The following is a 12,693-nucleotide window of genomic DNA, read 5'->3' on the forward strand; positions in this document are numbered from 1 at the left end:
AATACAACGGAGATTAACGAGCTGCTGAACGAGCTGAATAAAGTAGGCAAAGCTATCGGCTTGGAGATGAATATGAAGAAAACTCAGACGATTACCAACCAATGGTGCGACAACGGCAACGTGCAACTCTGTGGTGCCACCCTGGATAAAGTTGACAGCTACATCTACTTGGGACATGAAGTGAACATAGCCATTGACCTAACAATTGAGATCGGGAGACGAAGGAAAGCTGTGTGGGCCACCATGGGGATCAATCCGAGAAGTTACCAGCCAGATCCAGGATCCGCAGCTGAGAGCCCACCTGTTTGACTCCATAGCACTTCTGGCTTTTTGCTATGCCACAGAAACATGGGCTGATAACAAGACCATAGTTACTACCATGCAAGCCACCCACTGGACACTTGAAAGATGCCTCCTTGGGACAAACCGCTGAAAGCAATGGCAACATGGTCTCAAAAGTCAAGACCTCTGGCAAGAATCCAAGATCCACGACCTGCTCAAGTACACAGCTTCTGCAAAGCACAGACGGGGAGGACACGTCATCCACCAAACAGACAACCGATGGAGCACCAGAATCACGCACTGGATCCCATACCACGTCAAAAGAACCCCCGGCCGACCAGCTACTCGCTGGGCAGATACCTTTTTCAGGTCATTTAAACAACAGGGACTGCTGCCTTGGACAACAATTACACTAGACCAAAAAACATGGAGCGAGTGTGAGCCACATTGGAAAGATTGCCAATGAGGATGGACCATCAATGTAAAAATGTAACAGGTATTTAAGATATTGTATTAGATTTACCAACTGATTTCTAGATATGTATGAATGAGAAAGGCAGTTCATTTCAACCTACTGTCAGTTCTGCAGTACTGTACTAGCAAGGTATTAGCTATATTTATCCCCATTTTGTTTTCATTCCTAGCTGTAATTATTGAAATTGTAATGGTGGAGAATCACCCATGCCACACTGTGGGATTCCACTAGGGCTACTCTTAAAATGAGGGGAGACACAAAACATGAGATGGTGCTGCCATACAAAGTATACAGTATACAGCATTCATTTCCTCTATGCATTGTATAAAACGTACTGTTAAGGTGTAACAGATCTATGGCTGCCAGGTGCTTGAGAGCCCTCTAGCTTTGCAGTCTGGGCAGGCTGCTGACAGAAGGTTTAATAAGTTTCTGGTGGGGGGAGGGCATGCATAATATGTTTGAATTTTTTTTTTTTAATGCTAGGATTTTTCCACACCCCACCCCAAGAAACATTTCCTTGAGGAAGTAATAGCTTCTCATGCAGAGGTGTTTCAAAAGCATTGTAGGGATCCTTTTGACAGTGATCTAAAAGTACTATCAGTGTTAACTGTAGATATAGACACTGTAGCATGCAATTATGTTAGTTGGTACCATTACGGAAGGGTGTGACAACCTGTCATGTAACAGAGCCCAAAGAAAGAATGAACAGATCCTGCCCACCATATAAAATACAGAGCACTTCGTGCATGCATATTGCTGGGAAAGCAAGTTTTGCTGCCAGGTTTGAAAGAAAGAAGGCTATGCCTCCTGGAGGATGGGAAGTATGGGGGTAGGGCGAGAGGAATATGGTGGGAACTGACTGAAGACAATGGCAAGCCACTTGAAATATTTTGACAAAACAGGCAATTACCAATAAGACCGATAGCATAATTCTATACAAGTCTACTTAGAAATATGCCACATTAAGTTCTGTCCTATTAATAGAGTGTATATAGGACTGCAACCAGAATTACTTTTTCATATAGCAGATTGTGAGTGAAAGTGCAATGGTACTTGTGCAATGGTACTTCTCCCTCCTCTTCCCTCACACCAGTCCACTGTACCCCTCTAAAAATATCTCTCACCAGGGGATGGGATGAGATGGGCTTGGGGAGGGGGTGGGAAGCAGGTGGGAATGAAGAAAATCAGGCAAAGGTACCTTATGTGTGCACAGAACTTCTGCTCAAGGTCAACATCTACTAATTTTGGTAATTTGCCCGACCCCACCACCTTCTGGGAGAGGCTATTTGGGCAATGCAGGGGCAGCTATGGGAAAGAGGGGTAGTAAACCCCAATCGCATGAGTTCCTGTAATTCTGGATTCAACCCAGAGACTGTGGTCATCTTCTGGGAATCCTACCAAGCCTTCAGTGATCAGTCTGGATTATTTATAGCAATTGGAAGTGGTATCATTGCTGGTCAATTACAAGTTGCTGTCAGTGGCCTTACTTGAATTGCTGGTGACAGAGGTGCGTGGCTCTGAATATTGACAGTTGTGTTATGAGGCATTTGGATAGTTTAAAAAAAAGAAGTCAATTGGGCCATTAAATATTCTCACATGATAACTTCTGACACTCCTGATGATGTCTATGAGCAAAATACAATTTAAAAAATTAATTTAAAAATAATAGCTACCCAGTGGAATCCTTGGCTTCATGGAACGTATGACTATTTAACCATAGTCATCCTAAACTTGGGGTCTTGTTGTGAATGCTGAAGCTCCAAGCTTCAGTTTATGCTTGCAGTGCAGAGCCCAATTCAGGAATAAGATGGAATTTTTGCTTGAACAAGATCTCAGTGGTGGAAAAAAATGATATTGGCCAATGTTGAAAAGTACAGAGGAGAAATCCCAGGGAAATAAATAGGATTACATTGAATATAAGGTGGGAACCATTTTTAGAAAATATCTTTGATTCAATATTTTCTGCCTTACATGGGTTTGCATGGGTGACCTTTTAACAAGCAAAACATCGCGGTAAATTAAGTTTAAGATCCATATGAGTGCAAGCATCTCTCATTTATTGGTCCAAATCAATTGCCTGCTACTGCAAACGGCATGATTCTTCGTCCTTCAGTGAGCAACCTAAATTGCTTTCCTGTTTCAAGTGTACCTTTTTTTTTTTTTTTTTTTTTTTGCATTTGAGCAAATGGCATAGAAATCAAAGAAATTTTCCTGAAAAAAAAGGGCAGGAGCCTCTGAGGATACTACAAAGTGAGTTCAACAGAAAACAGAAGATCTGATGGATGAACTCCTGAGGCAAAGTTACTTACAAAAGAGCTGGTGGAATGAGAGCTTACATTTGTCACAATATTGTTTTGAGTGAATGCCATAAAGCCTTCCTCCTGTAAAATTTTTACAGTTAAAAGCACAGAGAATGGGGGAGAGGTTCCTTGGGATGCACTGAACTAAGCACAGGTCCTAATGTTACAAAATGAGCAGCTTAGGGACGTGTGTCGGCTGGCATAGGAAAATTGCAGAGGGCACGCAGATGACATCTGTTAGTAGCTGGGTTCAAAACCTAGATTAGGAAAAGTGTCAGTGGCATCGCTAGGGAGGTGCATGGGGCGTGGGCTGCACCAGGTGACGCACCCTGGGGGAGGATGCGCTAACTTCGCAGCTTTTGGGGCTGCCCCATCGTGCCATTCACCGTTGGATGCGGAATGTCCAGTGGAGTGCAATGCAGAAAACGGAATTGAAATCGCTCCTTTCCTTCAAATGTTATGGCCAAAAAACCGGAAAGAAAAAATGCATGGAAAGTGAAAATGAGCCGTATTGCGCGTTTACTCGCGAGTAGGTGTACTTGCCATAGTCCGTTGGAAAGGGCAGGCTGAGAGGAATCCAAAGACATCAGAATGGTCCCAATCCAATGAATGCAGCCCCAAAAACACAAAATGGAGAAGGAGGTCCCTGTCTCCCTCCCAGCTGCGTCTATAGAAAGCAAGTAGCCTCATGGTGGTGTTTACTCGCGGGTAGGCAGTCGTGCCTTGTCTGGTGGTCAGGCCAGGCAAAAGGGAATGTGAGGACACCAGAATGGTCCCGATCCGATGGAGCTGGAGTGCAACAAATGCTCTGGAAGGCAGCCTCCCCCCCCCCCCACTAAAAAGGACAAAAAAGAGGCTTGAACTGCTAAGGAGAAAGTTTTCTATTTTGCACTTACAAAGCCAGGAGGGTCTTTATCTTGATGCGCCTGAAATAGAAGAACTTTACACTGGGCACTGGGGAGGACTGGAAATCTCACTGATTCTTTTGGGGAGGGGGGGCGGTTATTGCAGGCAGGCTACAGAGTAAGCTCCACTGACCAGTATGGGACTTACTTCAGAGTAGACATGCATAGGATTGGGCTCACAGGCTGCAATCCTACCCACACTTTCCTGAGAGTAAGCCGCATTGACCACTATGGGACTTACTTCAGAGTAGATTCACTTGGTGGAAAACAGGACTGGCTCCCCCTTATTTAATTATTTCTTTTATTTTAATTTAATTATTTAAAATTAATTTAATTTGTTTGATGATGTCACTTCTGGCCATGACATCACTTCCAATGGGTCCTGAACAGATTGTCATTCTAAAAAGTGGGTCCCAGTGCTAAAAGTTTGAGAACTGCTGCAATAAGGTGTTAGTAAGTAGACGCGGGTGTGTGAGAGAGAGAGAGAGAGAAAGAGAGAGAGAGAGAGAGAGACTCTACAAGTTTTCAAAATCACTAAAAGCAGAGTTTGGAGGAATAATACTATCATGTTATATATCAATCAATGCGTAATTTCATGCAGAATGCAATGAAACAAACCACATTGAAATATCTGTGTTCTAACAAAAGGCACAGCCAAAAAACCAGTGGGGGTGGGGCGATGGTACATCACCATGTCCACCACCTGGGGCGTTGCCCCGCCCACTGCATGGGGTGATGCGCAGGCCTCTCGCACCGGGTGACGCGAATCCTAGGGATGCCACTGAAAAGTGTGTGCCATTTTTCCATTCATTTTTTGCAGGCCATTTGGAATACGAGAGGTCGTAGATCGCTGCCATTGTAGTTTGTTTAGCTATTCTAGAATGTTTCCAGGCATTTGCAGCAGCGTGTGGTTTTCTTTTTCAATAAACGCACTTGCTCACAAAATTAAAAATCTCGTCTAAAAATTGGGAAAACCCATAAATAACTGAAAATGACAGTGGGGAAACAACTATCAAAAAATCAAAATGTGTACCCATATGTGTTGATCTCTTACGAAACAAGGAGGGCCTGTTAAAATGGCTCTCTTCTGTGCTTTTATTCCTCAGCTGAAATAACATTTGCTTTCAAGCAATCTAAAATTTTTGTTTCCAAACCGGATGTTGAAAACTCTTGCCTGTCTCCTGAAGGGTTTGATATAACAGTATTTAATACTATTACTGTACCTACTCTGCTGTGGAACCCGAGGCAATTTTCAGGTGGTCTCCTGTCCAGGCACTGACCATACTCATTGGTTCCTAGTGCCATTAGGCCTGAAAGGAGCTAATGAGTCTAGCAGGCAGTTGCAGACCTGACCCCTGTGCCGCTCTAGGGCACAGGACCGCAACATGCAGCCCCCCCCCCAGCAATACACTGCCATACACCCCAAGGATACATACTAAGCCATAATGAAGCCTTGCACAACATTCCTGAGCGCACTGAGGCCTTGGGAGCACTGTTGCACTGTACTTCAGGTTTTCTGTGGAGCATCTGTGGACACGGAGCTTTGTCTGCCCCCAGAACAGCTGTAGAGGGCAGGCAGAGGCAGCACCATGGTAGGTGTGGTGGTGCCATTCCCACAGGCATGTTGCCCCCCCCCCCACAACACTGCTAGCATTTAGCACTGCTTCCATTGCTTTTATATTTAAATCCTTATATAAGTCTGTATCTACACCTTTCAGGTAACAAACTGAAACCCAGCTATTTCAAAGAGCTTTTAATACTGGCTGAACTCACGTATTTATGTGGCCGCTGTGTTGATCCTTGTGATTTTTGTGTTCTTTAGTGTTTTATTTATTATGTAGATAGTAATATTAAGAATATTTGTATGCTGCTTTTCAACAGGAGGAGTTCACAAAGTGGTTTACATAATAAAATAAATCAATACATGGGAATAGATATTTCATGTCTTAGGGCCCAATTCTATGCAGCTTTCCAGCACTGTTGCAGCTGTGCCAACAGAGCTTGCACTGCATTCTGCGTTGAGGGGGTAGTCATGAAGCCCTCCTCAAGGGAAGGGAATGTATATTTCCTTACCTCAGGGTCTGTAATGGAAGATCAGAAGATCATCAGGTGGATGATGTGGTGCTGACAGCTATTCCATGTTTTGACAACTGTTTGACAGCTCTGGGAAGGGCAGGGCTGGCTCCACAGCTGTAATCAATCAAGGCCAATGGAGACCTAGATGGACACATGAGCTTCATGTGACCTTCATTTGATGGGACTTTAAATGGACATGGACGGAAGAGATGGCTCACCTGAGCCTAATTTGGACTTAACAAGGGGCTAACAAGGTAGCTCACAGGTGAGCTGCATTTTGGATTATGAGATATCCAAGGATAAAAGGCAGCTTCAGAAGGAGACAGAGCTACCCTGTCCTAGAGAGAGATACTACCTGGTCCAGAAGGACCCTGACCTACAGAACAGACACACGGGAGAAGGGGACTGCCAGGACTCTGGTGGAGGACACAGAAGAGATGACTGTCAGGACCCTGCTGGAGGAGATACTCTGCTGGAGAGGACACAGAGGAGGGACTCTGCTGCAGAAGACTGAACTGGGAAGACTGGACTGTGCTTTGGAGACTGGACTGGACTTGGACTGGAGGCTTCAGAGCTCTACCCACTAAGTTAAGTGGAGTTTTGGGGAGGGAAAGCCTCTGGACAAGAGGACTTGCAGGGAGTGTCAGTGTTTGTAGCAATAAGTTCTTGTTAATTGCACAAACTGATAAGGAGTTCTGTTTGTTTCCTTTGCACACTGTAGCTGTTGATCTTGGAAAAGGAGGGTGTTAATTAGCCAAAAAGTGGGCATTAGAAGGGAGTTGGAATATTTGGATGGGACAGGGCCGCATTGCGGCTGCTTCGGTACTGGAAAGTTGGAAAGGATTGGGCTGTTAGACTGTGATATACTTTGGTTTTCCTTCCTTAAGAAGAGAAATGGGAGATAATCTTTTAAAGACAATACATCAGTATTCTGAACCCAGTAAGTATGTGTAGCAGTACATTAAAGAAGGATAGGAGGATCCTATCCTGGTAAGTGACCACCCAATCTAGTTACATGATGCCAATCTAGGCTAAAAATGAGCTAAAAGAAGTTTGTGCTTAGCTTCTGAAAGGTACCAAAGGGGGCCAGAACAAAAGGTAAGAGGGCAGAGTGGCCTGCCTCTTCTAACTCAAGCACCAATTTGGATTACACTTCCTCAGTTCTTTATTTTTGCTTCCATATCCACCTGCAGCTTGCTGATTGAAGCCAATCTGGACTGAGATGTCATTTAATGTCTTGGTTTGTTTTCAAGAACGAAACCAAGTTTTTGTATTCCAGACACTGAGCTGACACTGTTCTCACTCAATTGTCAGGTCATAAAGAATCCAGCCTCTCTACCCTGCAAGCCCAGTCCTCAAGGCCATAGTAAATCTTTATGGTTTTTCTTTTGATGAAGGTTTTGATGATGAACAAGCTGTCAGAGCTGATGACGGTTTGTCAGAATTTGAAGCGCATGGTCAGTCATGCATGAAGAAATAAATTTGACCATCAGGATTAAAACAGTGTAAGGGATACTCCTTATGTTGTTACTACCTTTTGGAATCTTAATAAATCAGATGTTATCAGAGGGATAAGAAATAGTCGCCATCCCCTGTAAACAATAAAACTGAATATTAAATTATAAGGCAGGTCCTAGCCTAAACTTTTGCTTAGTTTATGATAAGAAAAAAGTGTGTTGATGTTACTGTTGTGCTATTTTTCACAGAAGGATTGGGCAGCCCAAACCTGAGCTGCTTGGTACCCAAGGCTGCAGCAGCGCCGTTAATGGCAGCCGCTGCATCCTATGGCCATTCGGGCAGCTCCTGACGCTTCCTCGGGGGAAGGGGACATTTGTTCCTTGTCCCCGAGTAAGGGAAGCAGCCCTGCAATGGGGCTAATAAACTCTGAGCCAGTTAAATAGCCGGCAAAGTGTAAAGAAGCTTCATGTTGGACCGGGAGGCCTGACGCAGGGCTTTGGATCTAGTGGAATTGAGCTCTGCTGGTCACAACCTCTCCCACCCCACTCCTGCTAATAATAATAATAATAATAATAATAATAATAATAATAACTTTATTTTTATCCCGCCCTTCTCCCAAAAAGGGACCCAGGGCGGCTAACAACATATAAAACAAATTAAAACATAATTTCACAGATAAAAACATATTAAAAAACACATTAGCAGAACCCATAAAAACAGTAGTCAGAAGAGTCAGAATAAAAGAGCATAAAACAGCAGTTCTTAGAGGAATCGGGCCTGTAAAAAAGCAACTAAAAGATATATAAAAGATGTTAAAAAGGCCAGAACGTCAGAAGGCTTGGTTAAACAACAAGGTCTTCAGGCCTCGCCGAAAGGACTCAAGAGAGGGAGCCATTCTCAAGTCAAGGGGAAGGGAGTTCCACAACCTTGGTGCCACTACTGAGAAGGCCCTATTTCTTGCCGCCGCCCCACGTACCTCCTTAGGCGGCGGCACTTGTAAAAAGGCCTTCTCTGATGACCTGAGAGGACGAGCCGGATTGTATGGGAGTAGGCGATCTCTAAGATAACCTGGCCCAGAGCAGTATAGGGCTTTAAAGGTCAAAACCAGCACCTTGAATTGGGCCCGGAAACGAATGGGCAGCCAATGTAGCCCCTGGAGAAGCGGGCTGACAGAGTCAAACCGCCTAGCTCCAGTGACCACACGGGCCGCCGCATTCTGCACTAATTGCAGTTTCCGAACCGTCTTCAGGGGCAGCCCCACATAAAGCGCGTTACAATAATCTAACCTCGATGTCACCGTAGCATGGATCACCGTGGCCAGGTCTGCACGATCCAAGTACGGACGCAGCTGGCGCACCAGCCGAAGCTGAGCAAAGGCCCCCCTAGCCACAGCTGCCACCTGGGAATCCAGGAGCAGCTGCGAGTCCAGGTGGACCCCCAAGCTGCGGACCTGCTCCTTCAGAGGGAGTGCAACCCCATTCAGAGCAAGCTGATAATCCAGCACCTGCATCGAGGATTTCCGAACCAGGAGAGCCTCTGTCTTATCCGGATTTAATTTCAGCTTGTTAGCCCCCATCCAGATCCTCAATGCTTCCACACAGCGCTCCAGGCCCTCAACCGCCACCCTGGAGTCTGGAGGAAAGGAGAGATAAAGCTGGGTGTCATCAGCATATTGATGACACCCCACTCCAAACCCCCGGATGACCTCTCCCAGTGGTTTCATGTAGATATTAAATAGCATGGGGGACAGAATTGAGCCCTGCGGCACCCCGCACCTCAATGGCCAGGGTGTCGAACAGGCATCCCCCAGCACCACCATCTGGGACCGACCTTCCAAGTAGGAGCGGAACCACCGCAAAGCAGTGCCTCCAACTCCCAACTCGGCCAATCGGCCCAGAAGGATACCATGGTCGATGGTATCGAAAGCCGCCGAGAGGTCCAGCAGGACCAACAGGGACGCACTCCCCCTGTCCAGTCCCCGGCGTAGGTCATCCACCAAGGCGACCAAGGCAGTTTCCGTCCCAAAGCCCGGCCTGAAACCAGATTGAAAAGGATCCAGATAATCCGCTTCATCGAAGACCCCACCTTCTCCCTACCCCAGATTGATTCCCCCCCCCACATCTCTCCACCACCCAGCAATTCACACAGAGTGCTGGGTGTTGGCCAGTTGGCCTTTGACCGGCACCGCACCAAGCCTGCTCCAGCTCTGCGCCAGTGCTAACTGCCACAAATGTGCCTTATGGCACATTTGTGATAGTATATGCTGGCAGTGAGCTGGCGCAGTCTTCAGGATTGGGCCCTAAGTCAATGAGTGGTCCTTTAAAGCTACAGGGGACACAATTCAGAGTAGAGGCATGCTGAACCATGAAGAGGGGGATGTGTGTTTCCCCCTCTGCTATTTTCGCCCTGAAAATTGCTTGCTCAGAGAGGCAATTTGTCCCAAAGCTGTGAATTTTTTGAAAGTTTATATCAGTTTGTGGCTTATTTATTTATTTTATACAGGTATTTATATACCGCCTTTCTTTGGTCATCAGATTTCTCCTCAGACTTTTAATCGAAGGCGGTTTACATAAGCAGGCTGTCCTAAACACCCATAGGGATTTTTACAATTGACTAGTTCTAGCCTTTCATAGAACTCCTCCTTCCAGCTGGATTCCTTCCCGGTCTGGCCTCTCTCTGGCCCTTCGCCTCCCACGCTCCACTTGACGGCAATTCCTCTCTGCCACTGAGGGTCAGCTCATCAGTATATCAGCTTGTCATCAGTTCTCAGGTACTTCCGGTTGTTGAACTGGCAGCCTCGTATCTTCAGGCATGCAAGGCAGCAGCTCTACCAACTGAGCCAGACCTCCTGTGGCTTCCTCCACAGAATACTGGGAAAACTAGCCAAAAATTACAGGAGCCTGTGTTCATTCATTAGAAAAAAAACAATCAGAAGCAACAGTCTTTTTGTTAGTACAAACTGAAATGTCACAAGGTTGTAAGCAAGAATTGTAGTTAATTCAGGCTAGTTAATTCTGTCAGACGTCCCTAACCCCTACTACAGAACTGCACTTACCAGCTTTTCTTTGCTGTTAAACCAAAGGAATTGTTAAACTAATAAGTCTGTATGGTAGATAATGCACCAATACTATGATGTGCTATATTATTTGGGATCCTTTAAATGCAGTCCCATGCACACTTTCTTGAGATTCAGTCCCATTGAATTTGGTGGAATTTATTTTTTAGCAACTTAGCAAATGGAAATAGAGTAATGTTGCATGATTTAGAATACTGTTCCATGGTTATCGACTGTACCGACTTTGATTCAGAGATGTACTGAAAATGATCTTGGATGCGGAATGCACTTTTAAAAAGCCACTTGTTCTATGTGATGCTGCATGTTGTGTGAAAGTGTGATTATTACTTTAATGTCTTGATAATATGTCAAAATAGTTACAACAGTATAACATGCTGAAGATTTTTTTTTATTAAATTATGTTTTGTAATAAAAGTAAGCAAAAGGCATAGATCCAAGATGTACAAATGGAGAGGGTGGAAAGAGGAGTGGGGAAAGAGCAAATCATGCATAAGATACTCATTGGTTTAAAAATTGTTTGATAAGATCTATCTAAATCCTGAGTCACCTGTGTGTGTGTGTGTTTGTGTGTGTGTGTGATTCATCCACAGTTTCTGAATATCTGATTTAATCGTTCTTTTTATTGTTTACAGCACACCACATCTGGAAATTTGCCCTTACCAAACTCAGCGCTTGTATTCATTCTGGCAATCTGAAGCATACAAATGAATCCACCGCTGCTTTGCAGTAAGCCAAATGACATCCAGCATTTTAAAGTGTGTTTTTATTCCCAGCTCGCCAGCATGCACCGTCTATTTGTGTCTTTTGCAAATCGTGTGTTTGGCTTTGTTTTACTAATGATACAAACATTTCAGCAAAGAAGTCAAGACGGAGCATTTTAATATTAATGGACCCCTACTTAATCAGGCATTCTAACTGAGCCTGAGGTTATTGGATTTCCAGCTACCCTTAACGGCCTTGAAGAATTTTCTCTCTCCAGGGAGTACAGATAAGGAACAAGCTGTGTGTCCTATTTTCAAGCTCAGTGAGCTAATCGGTTTGAGCACCAAATTGTGAAGCCTTGTCTCTGCCCCATACAGCCTGCTGTTAGGATGTTTCAGTTGGGGAATTTTTCCAGATCTAGGGATCATGGATTTAAAGTATCTTGACACCTGCAAGACCTCACTGGGATGCTGCTCATCTCCGGGCTGATCCAACCACTCTCCAAATCAAGCTGTTTAGCAGGGTGGCACTTCTTGTCACCTGTCCTCTCTAAAGATATGTTTGCTATAGGCTTTTGTCTGAAGTTACACATGACTACTTTCAAAAGCATTTAAAGAATTGTTATTCTTGAATAAGAAAATCCAATCATTGCTTGCTTTATCTTGTGTCTTTTCAAGTTTTCTGTCTTCTGCAAACCAAAGCTTCTTAAGATGTGGGGATGGATACTAGCTTATATGGCTTTTAAGGGGGATTAGGCACATTCATGGAAGAGAAGTTGATCACTGACTATTAATCATGGTAGTTATGTGGAACATCCATCTTTTGAGACAGTCCGCCTCCAAATGCCAGTTGCTGGGGAAACAAGGGCAATATGCGGCTGTTCCCTTCATACTCTGTGGGCTTTCAGAGGCATCTGGAAGACCACGGCTTGATACAGAATGCTGCACTGGATGAACCTTTGGTGTGACCCAGCGGTGCTCATCTTATGTTCTGGTGGCATAGATCTTGGTTTGAACTGTATTAAGCACTGTGGACATCCATGCCCTATATTAGCATTAGAAGCTAATTCTAGAAGCTAATGCACATCCCAGGCTAAAGAGGACAGGGAGCAACTTTTGGTACGTTTTTGTCTTTAGGAAGTCAGTTTGAAGATGTGGGTGGACAGCAGCAACTGTGGCACTTTCATTTCAGTCAAATCCTTTTATATTTCAGAAACTGTAAGGAATAATTGTAGTTGATCTTGGAAGAAAACAAAATTATACTTTCTTTAAAAGGATCCAATTATAAGGGGTTGATCAAAAGGAGACACGGCTATCAAGACACACTTTGAAGCACTCTGAAATACTGAAAAAAATTGCATATTCCTTGTTACCTTGTAAACAACAAATGCTTTAAAAAGTGACTGCGACTGGAGGGACA

General features: G+C 44.5%; 1 protein-coding gene across 1 annotated transcript in view; it reads left to right on the forward strand.

Annotated features, from left to right (window-relative positions):
• Positions 1-11,768, forward strand: part of PRELID2 (PRELI domain containing 2) — a 61,890-nt gene extending 50,122 nt beyond the window's left edge. Inside the window, exon 8 of the transcript XR_010793843.1 lies at positions 11,205-11,768. The gene's annotated coding sequence lies outside the window, so the exon portion shown is untranslated. The remainder of the gene's footprint in view (positions 1-11,204) is intronic.
• Positions 11,769-12,693: the final 925 nt, after the last annotated feature.

The sequence above is a fragment of the Tiliqua scincoides genome, chromosome 2 (assembly GCF_035046505.1).
Source record: "Tiliqua scincoides isolate rTilSci1 chromosome 2, rTilSci1.hap2, whole genome shotgun sequence".
Taxonomy (NCBI): domain Eukaryota; kingdom Metazoa; phylum Chordata; class Lepidosauria; order Squamata; family Scincidae; genus Tiliqua; species Tiliqua scincoides.